We start from the raw sequence: 10,485 nt of genomic DNA on the forward strand, positions 1-10,485 counted from the left end.
AACATAGAAACATCTTGAGTCTATTTTTGAAGTTAAACCGAATAGAATGTTAAGCTCACATGGTTAAAATACATGAACATTTTAAAGTAAGGTTAAATTTTAAATTATGAAACTCAGCCACATATTCCAGCTTGGTTAATTTAGAGTTAGAAACCCTTACATTCTAAAGTTGTTGATTATTTATCTCAGAGTACAGAGTTCTTTAAAAATGACTCAGAGAAAAATATTTTACACAGGAGGTGAAACTTGTAAGATTCCACAATGAACTCAGACTGTTGAGTGCTGGAATTGTGCATTTCCCAGGGAGCAGACCACCACAGTCTATAAACCAGAAGCTACTTTATTAAAAGCACCATGAATGGGGAAACAAACAAACAAAAAAACACTGCTAAAGTTCGGGCCACAGAGAGATATTTGACTCTGTGACCCTGAGAAGGAGCTACAAGTGTCTTTTTACAGTCAAAGGTTATGCACAGGGCAGAAAGTATATATTGGGATTTACAGTGTTTGGGGCGTCTCAGCGTCTTGGGAGTGCCAACTTGAGTTAGGGGTTTTACAGCCTCTGATTACAGGGCTTTAGTTTGAAATGTTTATATAGCCTGGGTCTGTTCTAACGTTGCTTTCCTGTATCTAGGAGAATGTAGGACAAAGGGTCAGGTAGCTTGTTTTAAAGCCATTATCAGGCTATAAGCATATAATTTTTTATATTTCTGGGTTCTTTGAGACCTTTCTATACTTACAGTTCAGATGCACATATGGAATATGTCTGTACTTCTTTCTTTTGTAGAGAAAAGAAACACTCAAGAAAACTTTCGTTCCCCAAGACACAGACCTTTTGAATTATTGATCTCAGTGACAGATCCAGCAGCTCCAAGTTCTTAGTCAACACTCCCATTATTGAGAAGTGGTTTGTCCCCTTACCATACTTAGAGTCAACACAAAATCAAAAGGATCTCTCCAGATTACAAAGTAGGACAAGAATTAAAGTCACAGTGAAGATGAACTACAGAGGAGCTTAGTGAATACAGAGCCCAGATTATTTTCTGTGGCGGAGCCTGACATCCACACTCAAAGTGAGTCATAAACTGAGGGGCCTCCGGAAAGCTGAACACTCTCTACCTACAGAGTAAAGGGGGTTTGAAGCATCGCCTCATATGGGAGTCGATGCCCTCTTCACCAACTGGCAGGAGTCAACCAGAGAAACAAGCAAGCTTGACTTCTGATGTGCTGCCGTGGGTGTTCCAAACCCATCCTCTGTATTGGAAATAAGTGTGGGGTACCACAGAAAGCAAGACATAGATCTCCCATATGATACAGCTGTAAAACTTCCTGGGGATATTCTTTTATTTTAAAAAAAAAAAGATTTATTCATTTATTACATATGCAGTGTTCTGCCTGCGTGTATGCCTGTATGCCAGAAGAGGGCACCAGATCTCATTGTAGGTACCTGGGAGGCACCATGTGGTTGCTGGGAATTGAACTCAGGACCCCTGGAAGAGCAGTCAGTGCTCTTAACCTCTGAGCCATCTCTCCAGCCCCCCTGGAGATATTCTTAAGGGACTCTATATTCTACTATAGATCCACTTGCTCATCCACATTCATTGCTGCTCTGTTAACAGTAGCCAGTAGCACAGAAATGAAAACAGCCTAGATGGCCATCAACTAATCAATGCATAATAATGATATGATGCATATACCCAGTAGAATATTATTTGCTGGAGACCCACTCCAGCAAGGTTCAGGTCCCACTGAGGATGTGTAAAGTCTGAGGGGTGGGAAGTGGGGAGAGGGGGAGACTAGCAGAATCTGAGGGTGAATACGGATGGCTGACCACGCATTAATTGAAAAAAGGTAACAACTTTTTATATTCAACAGTTTAACCATGAGTAAGGCTGATAGCAGGCGCAATGATTCAGGGACGAAAGTGGCCATTAACTTCGTTATAGCATTTTTTCCTGAGACAAAAGCGCTAAGTTCAGCAAGTATGGAATTGTCTATTGCTCTCAAAGGCTCAGTATCTCTACCAGGAGCCCTTGTACATCAATGCAAGGGCCACAAGTTCCTCCTGCCTGGGATAAAAAGAACCAATGTTTTAACAAGCAGGAACTTTCCTCAAGATCCTGAGGGAATGGAAGCCCTAGTCCCAATGTCTGACCTTGGGAAAAGGACTTCCTCTGGGGACCACACTCCACTACAATTTTAGAGCCATCTTCCTTCTTCAAGGGGCATGATGTAGTGTTTGCTCTGAGCTGTTCTGTAGTTGTGTTCCTCTGTGTCTTAGTCTTATTCTACTGGACCTGTTTCCCTCATACACTCCCAAAAAGAAAGTCCTCTTTTTCCAGGACACCATACCATTCTGATTCCTCTCCACTTATTAACTGAACTCTCGCCCTTAATGGCCTCACGCCCTGGGTCTGGATTGTACCCTTCATCCTTGGAGTCAGGTGTGCCAGTTAGTAAACCTCTAACTTTCCTATTCTTTGTGTAATCTGGGGCACACAACAGGAAATCTTGTGTGCAGAGACATCACGCTATATGATTTCTCGGTTTTTTTTTTTTTTTGCAAGAATTGTCTACAGAGGTATTTTCAGCTTTCAAAGTCCACATAAAATTTACCAAAAAAAAAAAAAAGGCATAAGGGAAAAACATACAGTGGGAATCACGAAAAGTCAAAATGTAAGGGTGCTAGAGAAGTCGAAATTCCAGAAGTCGAAATGCTGGAACTGTGTCAAGCAGCCATGGTCAATGTGTGGTCCATGCCAATTATCGAACTAGAAAGAAAATAAAGCTATGAAATTAGCAGAGTAGCGCATTTCTCAACCCTCATCAGAGAAGCTTCTTTTTACAGTATAAGGTGATTAACACAGAGACCCCCAGCTGGTCAACATGTAGGGAATAAGAGACTGGTGTGCTCAGTTTTAAATGGTATCTCACCCCCTTGAACACAAGGCTCAGGGGGCATGGTAGAAGGGGCACAAAGAATGTAAGAGCCAGAGGTGAACATCTGCAGTAAAACCATATTTGCCAAACACACAGTGCAGTTGTACACATGAGCTCACAGCATCTGTGACTGAAAACACAGACCTGAACAAGATCAAGCCAGCCGAAATACCACCATGGTCAGGGAAGGAGCCCATGAAGTCCCACCGTGGTCAGGGAAGGAGCCCATGAAGTCCCACCGTGGTCAGGGAAGGAACCCGTGAAGCCCTGCCATGGTCAGTGAAGGAGCCCATGAAGTCCCCCTATGGTCAGGGAAGGAACCCGTGAAGCCCTGCCATGGTCAGTGAAGGAGCCCATGAAGTCCCCCTATGGTCAGGGAAGGAACCCGTGAAGCCCTGCCATGGTCAGTGAAGGAGCCCATGAAGTCCCACCGTGGCCAAGTAGCTGCTGGCATGTGAGAGGGTCAGTTTTTTTTTTTTTTTTTTTTCAGGGATTTGACTCTGAAATGCTATCTAAGCTCTAGTAGATGGCAATAGTGAAAGACAGGGAAGGCACTGAAGGGAGAAATGAGGGTGATTTGATCAAAATGCACTATGTGTATGTATGAAAATTTTAAGCAGTTTTATAAGTGAGTTAGAGAATTTCCCACTGTACATGATAGCAGGTATGCAAATTGAGAAATAAGTCATAGTATTATTTTTATGTAGCTTGTCAGCAAATATAGAAGTAGTTAAAACAGGAAAGAAAACATAGAAAGCCATATCAAATTCACAAGAGAGGCCTGTGGGTTTTGTTTGTTTGATTTAGTTAATAAAGAACTACAGACACTGGGAAAAAAGGTGAAGCAACAGAGTGATTGAAGTTCAAGTTTGGCTGTAAAATTACGGTTCACATAGTTCAAAGAAGAAGAAAACTAAAGAAGGGCCAAAAACCAGAAAGAGGGGAAGCATAAATATATTTAATTCTAATTTATCTTTTTTTTTTTGGCCTTTTAACATTTTTCAAACAGAACAAAAGTGGTTAGAAACACTGTGGAGCAATGCAACCAAGCATCCGCAGGTGTCAGAGATGTGGCTGTCTCTGATTTGCTGGGAGATGCCTGACAGGGAGGCAGAGTGGGAAGCTCACAGCTGCCAGAGGCAGGAGGCGTCTACTGTCCAAAGACACAGGTTCTTTACATTTTATTAAAAGTCATTTGCAAAGAAGCCCTTCTTGAGCTTCCGGTTTGATGCCTTTCATTAATGATTAACAATTTAAGCCCTGGAGTGGCAGAAAATCCTGGAGTGTCACTGGCAAGAGGTAAGAGAAGCCTGCTCAGAGGAAAAACAGCAAGCCCTACCTCAGGCACTAAGTTGGTAAGTCACTTACCTTCATCGCTCAGCTGAAAGTCTGCCCGGTCCTTCCTGAATAACAGCTGATGGTCTCTATATATCCCTCCTCAAACCTCAAATGTTCTCCTGTCGACAAAATTAAAAAGTGTGTGGCAGAAGGTGAACATCTATATCCACAAAGGCCATGGAGAAGGAGGAGTGAAGAAGATGGAGAAATGGAGGGCAAGAGAAAAGAGATGGGAAGGGAGAAGGGAAGGAATAGGGAGAGTAGAGAAAGTGGAGGGAGAGGAGGGGGAGAGGAGCAGGGAGGGGGAGGAAGAGAAGTGGAGGAGATGGAAGGGGGAGGAAGAGGGATAGGAGGGGGAGAAAAAAGGGGAGGAAGAGGGGGAGGAAGAGGGTCCAAGAGGGAGAGCAAAGGGAGGAACATAGAGAGAAAGAGGAAAGGAGAAAAAGGAAGAGAGGGAGAAAAGAGACTTGGAAGATCATTAGGAATGCTGATGCTAGCTGGTAGAGACAATGCAGCTGTGGAAGACAAATCCACGAAACAGACACCATAAAGGAGTGTTTTAAATATTTTATATAGTCACATAAATTCACGGATGTGTGTAGAAGTGAATTGTTTACAAAGCAAGGGAGGTCCCACCTGGACTTTTTTAATTTAAAAAGAATTAGGGGGGAGAGGGAGAAAGAGAGGGAGAGAGGGAGGAAAAGAGGGAGGGAGGGAGAAAGAGGGAGGGAGAGAGAGGGGAGAGAGAGGGAGGGAAGGAGAGGGAGAGGAAGGAAGGGAAAGAGGGGGGAGAGAGAGGGAGGGAGGGAAGGAGAGGGAGAGGAAGGAAGGGAGAGAGGGAGGGAGGGAAGGAGAGGGAGAGGAAGGAAGGGAGAGAGGAAGGGAAAGAGGGGGAGAGAGAGGGAGGGAGGGAAGGAGAGGGAGAGGAAGGAAGTAAGGGGGGAGAGAGAGAGAGGGAGGGAGGGAGGGAGGGAGGGAGGGAGGGAGGGAGGGGAGAGGGACAGGAAGAGGGAGAGAAAGGATGGAAGAGAGAGGGAGGGAGAGAGAGGGGAGGGGGAGGGAGGAAGAGAGAGGAAGGGGGAGAGGGAGAGGAAGGAAGAGCGAGAGGGAGAGAAAGAGGGAGAGAATGGTAGGCGGTAGACAAAATGGCTCACAAACAAACATCAGTTCTTCTGTTCCTGAACTGAATAACCACAAGGGAGAGTCAGTGAGTTCTCTGAGGTCAATACTCTATCAGGGTCCTGAGTTTGCAGCAGCAGCCGACTGCAGTAGCTTTTGCTAACCTGACAGCTGCTGGAAGGTTCTAGCACTTACGAAAACCACTATAGATAAAACAACATTAGCAATCAGTTCTTTGCCTATTGCATTATTAATGCAAAACATCACACAGCTCTTACCTTATAGGGAATACAAGACTATGCTAGAGCTGTATTTGAACACATTTTGGTTGCCCCAAAATTACATGTCTCAACACAGAAGCCGTTTCATGAATCTTATAGTTTACAGAACAAAGAAAGTCTTAAGTCAAGACAAATTTAAAATACATTGGCGCGTACACACGAGAGGCAGGTACAGTGAGATGGGGGAAGTTTTTCTGAGGCCTCTGGTGCTCTCCAATAATATTCATAGACTTCGTTCGGGTTGGTGGAAGCTAGGAATCTGCTAAGTCAGTAGATTCCACAGGGTTTTTTTTTGTGTGTGTGTGTGTGTTTTTTTATTGGCCTTGGAATGCTAGTTATGGCACAAAGGTGGGCAAGGAATGGCTGCTGAAGAGGCTAAATCTATCTCAAGTTAAAATAATTGGCCTCTGGATTGTCCTTTCCATATCATTGCACTCCTTTCTTTAAAAAAAATTATTTATTTATTTATTTTACATCTAGGACACAATTTCCTCTCCCTCCTCTCCTCCAGGTACCTCCCCCTACCCCTCTCTGTTCCCACCTCGCTTTTGTTCCCATCCCCCAAATCACTCCTCCTCTGTTTCTATTTAGAAAAGGGCAGGTCTCCCATGAGCATCAGCCAAGAACCAAGCTGCAGTAAGACTAAGAACTTCCCCATGTCTTAAGACTGTATAAGGTGACCCCATATGAGGGGTAGGATTCCCAAGCCAGTAGAAGAGTTGGAGACAAGCCCCTTTTCCGACTGTTAGGAGTCCCACACGAGCACTAAGCTACACAAGTACAGGATGTATGCAGAGGGCCTTGGTCAGTCCACAAAGACTTCCTGGTTGTTGGTTTAGACTCTGTGAGCTCCTGTGAGCCCAGGTTCATTGATTCTGTGAGTTTCCTTGTGGTATTCTTGACCCCTCTGTCTCTTACCATCCTTTGCCCCCTCTTCTGCAGGATTCTCTGACCTCCACCTAATGTTTGACTGTGGGTCTGTATCTGTTTCCAGCAGTTTCTGGATGATGCCTCTCTGATCTGTAAAATAAAGGAAAACCATGCAACAATCCACAGATCCAGAGAGACTAGGTAACAAGGAGGGCACATGGGGGGATGCCCAGATCTCCCTGGGAAGGGGAAATAGAAGAGATTTGAAGAGTGGACCGAGGGTCGGTGGGAATGGGAACATGAAATCATGTTGGGGGGGTGGCTCATAGGAGAAAAGTACTGAGAGACTACTGGAAACAGGGGGCATTTTGGGGCCAGGTTAAAAACCTGGGTGCAAGAGAATCTCCCAAGAATCTACAAGGATGACCCCCAACTAAGACTCTTATCAATAGCCAATAGGTGACTTGAATTGGCCATCTCCTGTGACCAGATTGCTGACTGGCCCAATGATCATTGCAGCTCTAATCAGTCAGTCTTTGTAGACAAGGATTCTTTCCAGGACAGCATGGAGATTTATGCCCTGTCCCCCATATTGTATTGGTCCTTTTCTTAGACAGTTATGCTTCAACAAGGTGGCTATTATAGTGTTCTGAATCAAGTTCATTGCTTTGCAATCAAGCTCATTGTTTTAGATTCCCATCCAGATTAATTAGGGGGTAGAACTATAGCGCAAGCAAGGGTAGAGTTGGGCTTGCGCAAGAATGCTGGGATTAAGGAAACCAATGAGATGGTACAAACTTTACACAAGTTAAAATGCCTGAGAGGGGGACAGGAGAGAGAGCTCAGTAGTAGGGTGCTTGCTGTATAAGGATAAAGACCTTAGATTTTCCAGTATCCATGTGAAAAAGCTGGCTGCTGTAGCAGGTGTCTGTAATAACCGCATACGGATCCCTGGAGTTCCTGCCCAGCCAGGCTACCTGCATCCTTGAACTCCAGGTTCAGTGAAACCTGTTCACACACACAGACACACACACACACACACACACACAATAAGGTCGAACATGACTGAGGAAGACACTCAGCTTTGCCTTCGCATGCATGAGCACACACCCATCCTCGTGTAAATATGCACAGCCACATGCACATGCATGAAAACAATGGCTAGAGTGCAGTGCTGAGGTGGAACGCTTCCATAACATATATGAAGGCCTGGGCTTGACCCACAACATCAGCAAACAGAAAATGAACAAAATGGCTTAGGAAGGAAAATGAAATGAAGAGGGGAGACAATTATAATAGGGAGTAGGGGCATCCGAAGACAGCTGATGACCTGAGGGCAGCGGGAGGAAGGCAATCATAAAGTCCTAAAAACTGGAATCAAGTCTATAGCTGTCTTCACAGAGACTGGCATCATGAAAGACCATAGCACTAGGTGTAGCTATCACTCAGTGGAGACCCTGCTCTGCCTGAGACAACAAAACTGTATCACCATTAGGTACAGGTGCCCTTAATCTTGTCTCTTTCTAAAATTGAGTGGAGTTTTTGAGTGGAGAAGCATAGAAATCAAAGGCTAACTTTTAAAAAGTTTGAACACATTAATTTATGGGTGCATGTGTGCATTTCGGGGTATGCTTGTGCCACAGCATGAATGTGGGCTCATGCTACAACTTGGGGGAGACACTTTTCTCATTATATCCAGTGAGCCCTGGGAATCAAACTCAGGCCACCAGTCTTGGTGGAAAACACCTGTACCCACTGAATTATCTTACCAGCCCACCAAAGGCTGAGCTTTAAAATTGCATGGTACATTATGGGATTAGAATGTCCAATGCTGAGAAGCTTAAGGAAGATATATCAATAGCAAATAATGCCATGAAAAGATGCCCAGCTTCGCTAGAGAAGTGTAACTAAAATCAAGATAAAACAAACTAGCTGTCTTCTGAACTGCCTCCGATTTCAAAGGCTGACCATGCCGATGGATCCCGTGGCTGCCTCAAACACTGTTGGTGACGATGTAAAATAGCACAGTTGTACTGAAGAGCAGTTTGCCATCTTCCTGAGAAGATGGATGTGTACCTGTTAATTACGCAGACATTCTAGTACTAGGTATTTCTCTAAAAGAAGCCAAAGTACATGGCTATACAGAGACCTGGACATGGGAATCCATAGGGGCCTCAATGTAATGCTCAAAATCTATAAACAATATGACTGCTCATCAAAGGATGAGATTGACTCAATACATTTTAATATAACTGCTCAGTGATAACAAAGAGCAAACCATGAATGAATATAGATTATATGGATAAACTTCAAAATGATTATGCATAGTGAAAGAAAAAGAAAATGTCCTCCATTGTTACATTTTCATAGCATGTCTAGGGAATATCAATTACTATTTGCCATTAAAAGTTGGTCAGCAATAGCAGGAGAGGGAGAGCAAGACAATAGAAGATTTGGGACAATATGTCAATAGGTCAGTATGTCAGTGGTATTAGTGGCATGAATGAGATGCCTTTCTTGAACTAATCCTTAAGGAAAATTGAGCACTGAACATAGCACACACCTTGCAGTTCTACACAGTGTACTGCATAGCAATTTCCTGTGGCACAGAGACCCTAATATTATACCACAGCAATGAGTTTTTCCATGTGAAAAAGGTGAGGTCTGTTTGTTCTTCAATAAACTCTACAGACAGCATCAACTCATGGACAGAATCAAAACAGAATTTGAATTGTATCACCTGGTAGGCAGACTTATGCAGACTTTGTTGTTAATAGCAGACAGAGAAATAGGCATTCCGATTTGCTCCTATGTCACTTTGTCAAAGCAGGTAATCTGTGAACCTGTATTTGCACCGAGAAGTGCCTCGCTCCCAAGCCAGAGTTCTTCAGGCATTCTACAGTGAGTCTGCTAAATCCTGTGATTAACAGTTCCAAGCCTTAGGTGCAGGATGCCTATTGTGTTGAACTGAGGGATGGTGATCAGTTCTCTCCCATTCCATGCGCCACTTAGATGGAATGGGTCCAGTTTGGACTGTTTGGTACCCACTCTTCAAATGTACCAAAGGCATCTCTTTTTAACTCACACCTATGGATTTTGTATTGTCCTGGAAACTATTAGGTTGCAGATCCTCAAGCTCTCTCTCTCTCACACTTTCTCTCTCTCTCTGAAATCAGCTCACACACCCCTGTGGCTCTCTGAGGGCAGAGTTGCTAAGAAAATTTGCTGTGATGTGGCATTCAGTCTCCCTCTCATTTATAGCTGCAAACCCCAGCCCCCTCACTTCTCACTCCTCCACCCCCCACACTCTATCCCTAAACTAATAACCTTGAATTATACTAATTCTTATCAGTGCCTTCTTGACTTCTGGTACGTAAGCCAGGACAAACTAGATCATGTGGCATGGAACTTGCTCACCAACCTGAAAACCTATAAAAATCAGAAACCCTCTTTATTGTCTAGAGTCGAAGCCCCTCTGCAAGTCCCACCCAACACTGCTATGCATGATGATCAATCTGTTTTAATGTTTCTCATATTAGGATCTCATTGTTGTGGCCTATAATTTTTTTTCTTCTCTCTTTCAAGCCTATGTCTGAATCTGTCCTATTGTGAATCTGTAATTTTTTTACTATCTAGGAGCAGTTCTTAAAATGCAAAGCACCTCTTAAAAACTTAAGTTGCACCATGTAGAGGTAATACGGTACTGCCTGTTTACTGCCAGTCTAAACCTTAACTGCAGTGTTATTATGGTAATTACAGCAGTTCCTGCCTGAGATCAGCATAATTCAGCATGGCAGAGCCAAGATGCTCCTGCCTCAGAGCCATTTGGTGCCCCTGAGCCACACACAGTTCCAGGCACACAGCAGTCCACATTGTCATCAAGCAAGCTGTAGCAGTTTACTCCAAATGCTTCATTCAAAAGCTTTGTCTCCCACAG

The sequence above is a fragment of the Chionomys nivalis genome, chromosome 13, assembly GCF_950005125.1.
Source record: "Chionomys nivalis chromosome 13, mChiNiv1.1, whole genome shotgun sequence".
Lineage (NCBI taxonomy): Eukaryota > Metazoa > Chordata > Mammalia > Rodentia > Cricetidae > Chionomys > Chionomys nivalis.